The sequence below is a fragment of the Myotis davidii genome, unplaced genomic scaffold, assembly GCF_000327345.1.
Source record: "Myotis davidii unplaced genomic scaffold, ASM32734v1 scaffold299, whole genome shotgun sequence".
NCBI lineage: Eukaryota > Metazoa > Chordata > Mammalia > Chiroptera > Vespertilionidae > Myotis > Myotis davidii.
The window spans coordinates 4,177,255-4,187,928 of record NW_006293088.1 but is presented as its reverse complement, the minus strand read 5'-3'; the positions used below and the strand labels follow the sequence as shown (position 1 = coordinate 4,187,928).

Below are 10,674 nucleotides of genomic sequence, written 5' to 3'. Positions count from 1 at the left end.
AATTTAAACTATATAGGTAGGCACATTGTTATTAACTTAATTAGGGTACTCCTAAGTTGGCTAAAAACGTCCTCATTTTATAATAATAAAGCCATCAACACAAAATAATTACAATTCTAAAATTGATGACAAAAATACCTGTAGCATTTTCAGCTGGTTGGAAAAATACAGGTAACTTTATGCTTCGAGTAGGTACTTTTGTCACCTGTGTGCGATTTGCGGACGCGACTAGCACTAACCACTGCACATGAGACTGCTGCCTGACTGGCTCACTCAACTCCTGCATGAATCGTGCGCGCCTCCCCAGCTCTGCGTCTCCCACGGCCCGCCTGCGCCGCGTCTTCTGTCACCTGACCAACCGACCGACACCCCCCACTACTAATGCCACTTCTTCAAAATAAGACTTGCCCAGGCTGAAAACCGACATCTGCGCATGGGCCACGAAGTTTCAATCGCAATGTACGTGTGCGCCTGCACGTGATATTTTGTGGAAGAGTCACACTCAAGGGACCAAAGAGCCGCATGTGGCTCGCGAGCCGTGGTTTGCCGACCACTGGGTTAGCACATTGTAGTTGCTCAAAGACTGTGGATCTAACTTGTGAGGTTGGTGGGCAAGCCAGGTGGACAGTCCAGGGGAATAACATCTGGAATGGCAGTAGCCAACCTTCCTGTGTGTTCCTGCTGCCCAGACCTATGCCATACCCTCTGCGTGCACCGCCTCCAGCATTCCCTGTCACTCAACATGGCTGAAACTGGAAAAGGCCCTCAGGGTGAATCCATGTAAACTGGGACTGAAATTTCAAAGTCAGTAGTGGTGGTGGTGGTGTGTGAAGAGATTTAGGACTTTAAATGCTAACACTGCAATTAAAACTTTAATGGTAAGTTTCTTTAATGCAACAAAATTTGGGGAGAGGTTACGAAGGAGACTCCAACTTCACTGATGTTTTCTCTTATTAAAAAAGAGAGCTCTGAAGCAAATTTGGCAAAGTGATCATCCATAAATTATGGGTGATATATTCTATTTTTAAAAAACCACTTCATGGGCAAAGGACACTAAGGAGAAAATAAACAAAGGGGACTACATCAAAATAAAAAGCTTCTGCAAAGCAAAAGAATCCAATCAACAAAATGAAAAGGGAGCCTACTGTATGGGAGAACATATTTGCCAATGATACATCTGATAAAGGGTTAATATCCAAAATACGTAAGGAACTCATACAACTTAACAAAAGGAAGACAAACAATCCAATTGAAAAATGGGCAAAGGACCTAAATAGACATTTCTCCAAACGGGATACACAGAAGGCCAAGAGACATATGAGAAAGTACTTGAAGCCACTGATCATCAGAGAGATGCAAATTAAAACAACAATGAAGTATCACCTCACACCTGTCAGAATGGCTACCATCAACAAACCAATAAATGACAAGTGCTGGAGAAAAGGGAACCCTAGTACACTGCTGGTGGGAATGCAGACTGGTGCAGCCATTATGGAAAACAGTATGGTGTTTCCTCAGTCAGAGAAAGATAAGCATCACATGATCTCACTAATGAACAAAATAAACTGATGAACGAAAAAGATCCAGAGACAGAAGCATGGAACAGACTGTGGAATCTCAGAGGGAAAGTGGGAGAAGGTGGTTGGGTGAAAAGAGATCAGCCAAAGAACTTGCATGCATGTATGCATAAGCTATGGACACAGGCAGTAGGGTGGTGAAGGCCTGGGGCGGTAAGGTGGAGGTGGGCTAGAAGAGGTCAATGGAAGAAAGAAAGGGGCATATGTAATACTTTCAACAATAAAGATGAAAAAAAAAACCCACTTCATTGGGATTTAATGTATATACCACACAATTCACCCATTGAAAGTGAGCAATTCAGTGTTTTTAGTATATTTTCACAGGTTTGTGTAACCATCACTGTCAATTTTGGAGCATTTCCATCACCTCACAAAACCCCATACACTTAGCTATCACTCCCCTACTCACCTCAGCCCTAATTAGGCAACCATTAGTTTGCTTTTTGTCTCCACATACAGGGTGTCCCCCCAAAACGTATATACACTTTGAACAATTATAAAGTCTGTATATATTAACATACAGTTCATTTTCAAAATGTAAAAGAATCTCCAGAAATGAATACATTTTTTTGTCCATGTTTGTTTTCAAACTGTTGACCATTCTGGTCCAGGCACTGCTAACGTGAAGCAGTAGAATCCCAAACATCAAGAATCATTTTGTTTGGTATTTGTGTGCCCTCAGTTCATCGCCTGTTGCCGGTTTTGTACTGTAAACTTTATGTATCTCCATAAAAAAGTCTACTGGACACATTTTCTTTATTCAAAGCTTAGTCTGGCTTCACCCATTACTTCAAATCAGTTAAACCTAAAAAGGAGTGAAAATAATGTCAGCAGTGAGCTGTTAAAGTGTGCATACAGTTTTTGGGGATACCCTATATTTACCTATTCTGGACATTTCTATCAGTAGAATCATATAGTATATGTATATGACTTATTTCATCCTGCATAATGTTTCAAGGTCCGCCCTTGTGGTGGCATAGACCAGCGCTTCATTTCTTTTCGTGGCTGGTATAGCCCTTCATACTTTTCTAGAGTTGAGAATATTTTCCAGCCTGGCAGGATAATGTATTGTGGTTATGTTGTAAGAATTTGTTTTATGTGTGAAAACTAAATAAAACAGGGAAGTGGGATGGGGAGAATAAAGGATTGGGTCCAGTTGCAAATGGGGTGGCTGGGGAAAGCCTCAGTTCAGAGGTGACATTTGGGGAAAGATTTGACGGGGGTACACAGACCTTTGAGGAGGTGCTCCAGACAGGTGTGGCAGGTATAACGACCACGAGATTGGAGCATGTCTGGATAATTCAAAGAACCCCAAGATGGGCAGTGAACAGGCAGGAAGCAGTAGGACACGAGGCTGGAGAGGTATTAGGGGGAGGATAAGGAGGTCACTTAGGACCTTGTGGACTGTTGACAGAATTTGGCTTTTCTTCTGGGTGAAATGGGAAGCTGAGAGAAGGCTTTGAAAGGAGGAGTGACTTTGCTGACATACAAATTCAAGGACCGTCTGGCTTCCAGGTTGGCACTGGACCCTAGAACTAAGGGCACAGCAGGGAGTCCAGTCTGAAAAGCATGAGTGTGGCCATGACTTGGATGGTGTTGACCGTAGGGTCTTCCCTTGGTGGCCAGTAGGAAGGTGTGGCATTGGCTGAGGTGGTAGAGGCTTGAGAGGGGCAGGTGTGGGTGGCGGGAAAAGGTCGTGGTAATGGTTCAACCTTCACTTCTTCATTGTACAAAGTCCAGCTCTGACGCAGCATCTGTACATTGTTAAAACTGCTAGGCCTGGTCTCCACTTATACATCATTTCTCCCAGGAAGCTTTTACCAGGTCCTCCCGAAACTGGGTTAGGGTCCTGCTGGCTCTGACAGCCCCTGTGCTCCCCCAATGGTCCTGAGCTTACAGTGTTGTTATTGTAACAACAGGCGGGCAGGCCAGGTGTGACCCTCTGCCTCATGCTGGGTGGCAGCACCAGTGAACATTACACATGTCCCCCGGGAGTGTAGGGGATGCTTAGGATTAGTTGGTGGCATCCATGCCTAAGTGGCATGAAGGCACTTCCCTCTCTCTCTGGAGTCTCTTGTTCACTGTTTAGGACAAGAATGGAACAATGTACAATCCTCAATTGCATTTCTTGTCCCCTGATGACTTCCCTCTACCTTCCGCAGCCTCTCAGTATTTTTGGTTTCCCTTCGGGTGAAGGCATGCCCACAGGCGGGGAGAGACATTGGTACTGATTAAAGGGAAACAGACAGCTCCCTGCTATCAATGAGTAAAAATAGCCCGGCACTGAAAACGAGAGAGGAAGATTTATCTTTGTTTTAAGAGTTAAAAAATCTCCTGGGAACTTCAGTGCATTACTGAAATAAATGGCTGTAAATTTCCCTGAGCCCAAATCAGTATTTTAAGGTGACGAAAGGCAGGCGAGAGTGACAGATTATATCTAATATTGAGGTGACAGGTGAAATAGCATCCTCCTCATTTGCTATTTTTTTCCAAGTTAAAGGTTCAAAGGGAATAGTGCAGGAGACCAGAAACATTTATCATCTAAGTTTTTCATTCCCTGTCAGAGGTTAATATTGCTACTGTGCTTAAAAACAACAATAACCCCAAAACAACCCTGTACAAATATAGGTCTTAAATGTGCATTTGTTTTAAAGTGGCTAAAGGTAAAATCCATGCCACTTAACCCTTCATTTTCCACGATGACCCTCCTGAGGGTTTGGTCCTTATAGCCTGACAGCTATACTGAGAAAGAGGTGCTGTATGTTCAGGATCTTCAGTGGGATTCTTTCTCCTCTGTGTGATCCACATTCCCTTGCCCACAAAGCCCTGCTAGAAGCCTTATAAGATCAGTGCTTCATTCTTGGGTCTTGTGAACAGAAGTGTAACGTTCAGGTGCAGGAGCTCAGGGACCCACAGGTAGGTCAGGCCACCTTTCTTGGGATGGATGTGGTCCCAGTCACACTGGAGAAGACCTCCCAGGAATCGGAGGGTCATGCAGGGACCCCGAAGTGGGTCTTGAAACCTTTCTGTAGGAGACACAGCTGATCACAATGGGGCATCGCAGAGCGGATGTAAGAGGGGGACTTGGAGCTGTTTTCCGGCACCTGAGAGGTTTCAAGCCGGGGGCGGTCGCCTGTTCTGTGCACCGACCGCATCAGAAGGCCGGGTTAGAACAGCTGGGAGAAGAGCCAGAGTGGGTGGCGGTGAAGAGCTTGGTCTTTGCACCAGACAGACATGTCTAAGTCCAGACTTCAAGGTTTCATTTGGCAGCTCCTGGTTGGGGGTCGGTTTTGAACCAGGTACTTTTCTAGGCGTGAGGAATACAGTGGATGTGGGATGGAGAAGGACCAGCCCTCGTGGAGCTTACTTCTTAGTGAGGAAGCCAAGAAAAGAAAAATCCATATTCACCTACTGAGCAGGTGACACAGTAAATTAAACAGGCGCTTATGAGAAAGCAGGACGCATGGGGGTGGAAGAGACCACTGTGTGCAGGGTGCTCAGAGGCTGCTCTGCTGGGTCATCACTTGGGCCGAGAACTGAACAATGAACCAGCCACAGGAAGATCCAGGAGAAGGTGATCCAGCAGGGGCAGAGGCCTGATGTGCTCAGAGTTCAAACTCTTATCCACAGAGCTGACTGGCTCACACCGGTGGGAATCGGGGTATGTTCCCATAGATCGGTCAGAGGTTCCACTGGGGAAGGACCTGCAAAGTCACAGCCTGTGGTTCTAAGTCCTGCAGCATCTGAGCTTCTTCTAAAAGGGCTTTCCCATGTGGTTAACCACCTGGGTGGAGACTCTGTTGTGTTATTTCCTTGCTCTGGGTCCTGTTGGGGTCCCGGATGACGATGATGATGATGACGACGACAACTCCAGCTGTATCACAGCTTACTCTGAGGGCTCTTGCGCACTTGACCCTTCATGTGTCACCTCCTTGAATTCCTCCGTATGCGTTGGACACTGTGTCTGTTCCCCTATTGTTCTCCTGGCACTGAGGCTTAGAGAGGGTAAGCGACTTGCCTGAGGCCACACAGCATCAGCACTGCTTCTAGAACCAGGCTTGTCATTACTCCTGCAAATCAGGACATAAGCTTGGGAGTAGAGTTTAAAAACTCACCATGTCCAGGATACCACTGTCTCTACTGCGTGTGACCAACAGTAGAAAAGTTGGAAAACGATTCTTTTCTGAATAAAATACTCATGCAACAATCTACATGGTGGTAATGGTTGGGACCAATATGGGCACATTTTTTTGGGGGGGAGCAGTTGACCTTCCAGGTAGAATATTATGATATTTAATCTTTGAATGAATAGATGCCTTGGGGCAAAAAAGCTCCGTTTGAGGAAATCTTTCTTTTCTTCTCCCTCCCCCCCCCCCCCCCCCCCAATATCCAGTTGTGAGGAACGAGCCTGAATGGGGATAAATTCTAATCCCCTCTCTGCCCCCACAGTAGCTGTGTGACTAGCTTCCTGCTGGGAATTAGCTTTGTGGGTTGTGAAAGGTCTGGGCCAGCTGTAACGCAGCTGGGCTCAGCTTCAACGCTCTTTAACTCTAAGGAGAGTCTGGAGTGGCACCTGACAGGCGCCGGCCCGTTTCATCTTGAGCATCTGTCTGGATCCGATCCAGCTAAAAGGTCAGGCTGTGGACATACCCTACGCATTCACTTAGGAGGGGAGTTGACTCCCACTGTGCGTTCTTCATCGCCAGGGCTGCCTCTGGCTCCTGAGGAGGAGATGGATTGTCCGGGAGGCACACTGCAGCTGGAGCCCACAGCCATCCATCACCCAGACACCTGCTCCATGGGCAGGATGACTTTGGTGACGCACGCACCAATGTCAGCCCTGGGCTTTGGGGCCTGACGGGGGCCTGACGTCTGAGGGCACTTTGAGCAGCTGCTAAAGATCTGGTCATGGTTAATAAAGGGGCCTTATTGATGAGATAAAACATGCCGGCCAATTTGGGGGAAACTGGGGAGTCTGGCTGTAGGAGGGTCGGCATGGGTAAGAGATGGGGCTCGGATGCGCCTGGTGTTTTCTGGGAGAACATCCAGTACATAGGAGAGAGGGTAAACTCACCATACATTAATTAAGCACTTGCCATGACTAGACCCTGTGCTAAATGCTTTGCACGGACTGTTTGCATTAAATCCTCACGGGAACCCTCGGAATGAGGTATTATGGTCACGTCTGTTTGACAGATAGGGAAGCTGAGGCACTGCACAAGTCCGTTCCCCAAGGTCACAATCTTAGGGGGTATAGTGAAAAATCTGTATTTAGGCGATCCAATATTGCAGTCTAATTCTTTTTTAAAACATATTTTTATTGATTTCAGAGATGAAGGGAGAGGGAGAGAGAGAGAGAAACATCAATAATGAGAGGGAATCATTGATAGGCTGCCTCTTGGACGCTCCCTCCTGGGGATCAAGCCCACAATCCGGGCATGTGCCCTGACTGGGAATTGAACCATGACCTCCTGGTTCATAGGTTGATGCTCAACCACTAGGCCACACCGCTCAGGCTGAAGTCTAATTCGTAACCATTACCCTCTCCTTCCTGCCTCGTCACTGCATCCCTGTGTGTTATATAGCCACACTCGTTGCCATGTGACTTTGCTGTGCATCCCAACAGAGTAGAGGGAATGTCCTCCTTCCTCCCTCTGCCCCCCCCCGCCCCCGCCAACCATTTGATGTTGAACTTGGCCATGTGACCTGATTTGGCCAAAGAAACCCCAGGGAATGTGATTCAAGCAGAGGTGTGAAAGGTGCTCATGTGATTTAGCTTAGATTCTTAGCTTTCTGCTTCTTGCTGCGACAAGAGCATGCCCTGGGAAGCCACTGCTCCATGTCTTAGACCTGAACCCAACCTGCAGCCTGACGCTAAACGAAGCCACAGAGGCCGAGACCAACCTACCTACAGATCTATGAGCGAGGAATACACGCTGCTTGTAAACCACTAGGTTCGGGGCTGTTACACGTCACCATAGCGAGCTGACGGGCACAAGGGGATCTGCTATATCATTTTACTTTCATCCCCTTTTCTTGGCCTAGCTCCTTTAAACACCTACTCTATAACAGGTGCTGTGTGAGGATTGGGGAAATCAGACACAGTCCCTGCCCTCACAGAGCTGGCTTGTCGGGGAGTTCATTGACAGGCAGGTGAACTAAAATGCTGCACTTGAAACACAAGCAAAGCATGAGAGTCATTGACTCAGCCTGGGGGTTGGGACAAGGTTTCACCTACTAGAGGATAACATTTGGTCTGGGCTTTGAAGGATTCATAGGAGTTTTCCAGAACTGCTATTCTACAGCAAAGGAAGTGCTTTACCTTTTCTTGGCCTAGCTCCTTTAAACACCTACTCTATAACAGGTGCTGTGTGAGGATTGGGGAAATCAGACACAGTCCCTGCCCTCACAGAGGCTGGCTTATCGGGGAGTTCATTGACAGGCAAGTGAACTAAAATGCTGCACTTGAAACACAAGCAAAGCTTGAGAGTCATTGACTCAGCCTGGGGGTTGGGAGAAGGTTTCACCTAGAGGATAACCTTTGGCCTGGGCTTTGAAGGATTCCATAGGAGTTTTCCACAACTGCTATTCTACAGCAAAGGAATGCTTTTTTTAATAGTTTCTGCATCCCTGGGATCTGGTACATGACAACCACCCAGTCATGGGTTGAAGGAGAAAATCCCAAAGGTCCTTAGGAAAGTCTGGCTTGACGTTCTCAGCCAGCCAGGTTAACTCTAGCAGATCTGTTCCAGTCCCTTGTACGTCTTGAGCTCTATCTGCCCAGTAGCCTTTGCCCTATGAAGCTCTCTTATTTGTTTGGACTTGAATGAAGCAGGAAGCAGCCTCTGCAGGTTTCCAATAAAATCCTGTGGTCAGAACATCTGTATACAGGGCCTTTGGTTTTCGCCTGATTAAATAATGAAGCATCATCATTCATCTCTGTTCATGCTGGAAGAATTCAATTTAGCCAGTTAATGTTGGTGAATTGCAAAATCTAAGGAAATGACAGTTTCCACAACATAAAAGCAGGCACCATATTTTTATTACATGACTGTAATGGTCCAAGTACATGGGTATGATTGGGTTTGTAATCTGCAAACATAAATTAGTAATTCTCCCTCCAAACACCAGCGCGGCTTCCCGGATGCGTTTTAATTGCTGTGCTTTGTGGTGCAGGGAAACCTGGCACAGTGTGACTGGAGCAAATTGTTCCTTTGGAAATTGCCAGTGTTTTTCAGTTGGAGGAGCATGTGGGTGTGTATGTGTCTGTGCGCACAGACACCTGTCTCTTTCTCGAAAGGTGCTGAGTTGAGGCCTAACATCACCGTCTCAGGGAAGCTTAAGCAGGAAGTAAACATACACTACACAGCATCTTGACTTTCCCGTTATCCAGACTAATGAGAGAAGATCAAGGGCGTGGATAGTCGAAAACACGGACAATCCCCAGTGATTGTCATTGTGTGTGTGTATGTGGCCCCTGCCATATTAATGTTAATTAACAGGTATGGCTTAGACTGAGCTATGTCACAACCATAAGTCAGGATGCAAACGTCTCCAAATTAAAATTTCTGATGAGTCAATGTACATATATATATTCTAGCCACTGAGCCAAACCGGTCAGGGCATCCCCAGCTTTTTAAATTTATTAACTTAATGAATGCTTATAGTATCCCCATGACATAGGCACCATTTATATCCAAAAGGTCTGATATGCCATGAAGCATCTTACAAAGGTTAAGTTTTACATTTCACAACTCATTCTACAAAAGATGGAATAAGATTAGCTAGCTCATCTTTACTTATATATACCAGACACAATCCCCAGCTTTTTATTTTTTTTATTTTTATTTATTTTTTAAAGACCTTGGGATTCTAAATGATAGCCCTACTATATTTTAGGGCTAATAGAGGTTATTAGAGAAGCAAAGCTCAGGTAGACTTTATTACCTATTGATTTTGCCCTATGATGAAGCAGTCTTATAAAATGGGTAAGGCCAGGCTGCAGCGGTGGCTTCACCACTAGGGGCCTCCTCTGCCTCGTGTATCACCCCGGGCTGGCAGTTATGACCATTACTCTGTTCTGTGAGGTAGCAAAGGACTTTAACTTCTTGGCTTCTTGACACGGAATACTTTATTAGAAAAGAGCAACCTTGTGTGAAAAGCATTACCAAAGGCCTAAAACGAAATGAAGGGAAAATTGGCCTCTTTCTTATCTGCTCACAAATTCTTTCAAACACCCTCCTTCCCTTCATCAAACATTTATTGAGTATCTACTGTGCGCTGCAGATGGATAGGGCACAGCTCAGGAAACTGGTGGTCCTCAATCACACGTTTACCCGCACTGTGATTCAGTTTAGATTTGATGGGCCTCCTCTCAGCTCAGCTCTCACACTGGCAGCCCCAAACTTGCCAAGTCAAGTCAGGGATAGTGATTGCTTGGCAAGTGTCTAGGTAAGCAAGTGGGCCTTGTGGTTTCTTTCTTAGGAAGCATCCTCTCCTGTGGGCTCTGTGTTCTGGAGTTTTGGCAGCAAGTGGCACTTTAGAACAAACACAGCTGTATTTCAGATTTTCTTTCCGGTAATGGAAAAGAAACTTGGTGCAGAAAAATGTTCCCACCGAGAACAACTAGAAAAACTAGGCCCTGAATAAAAGAATCAACACCCACCACCATCACCACCACCACCAACATAAACAACCAAACTCATGCATTTGAGAACATCAAAGAGCTACCAAGGCAGCCAGAACTTAGGGAACCTGGGTCCTGGAAAGGAGAGAAGTCCAGTTGCTGGGAGCCAGTCCATCCTTGCTGTTTCAAGGGACCTGGCATATATGGCATACTGTTCTTAATATATTTGCTCACCTTCTTGGCACTATGTGTTTTAACCAAAGTCACCTCTCTGAGAAAGGTTGTTTCCCCAGGTAGAGATTTTCCCCTGAAGTTAGGGAGGGAATAAAACACCTTCACTAAGTGCCTGGCGGGTAATTAATCTCTTTAACGACGAACAATCATGCTTAAGCTACAATATTTACTCCCCCTGGAATGGAGATAAGAAACGCCCTAACCTTTGGAATAGAGATTGATAGGATTGGAATCAAC

General features: G+C 46.0%; 1 protein-coding gene across 1 annotated transcript in view; it reads left to right on the top strand.

The window, feature by feature from the left end:
- LOC102760361 (putative uncharacterized protein C1orf196) overlaps window positions 1-10,674 on the top strand; it is a 195,746-nt gene that overhangs the window by 36,703 nt on the left and 148,369 nt on the right. The gene's annotated exons all lie outside the window — the stretch shown is intronic.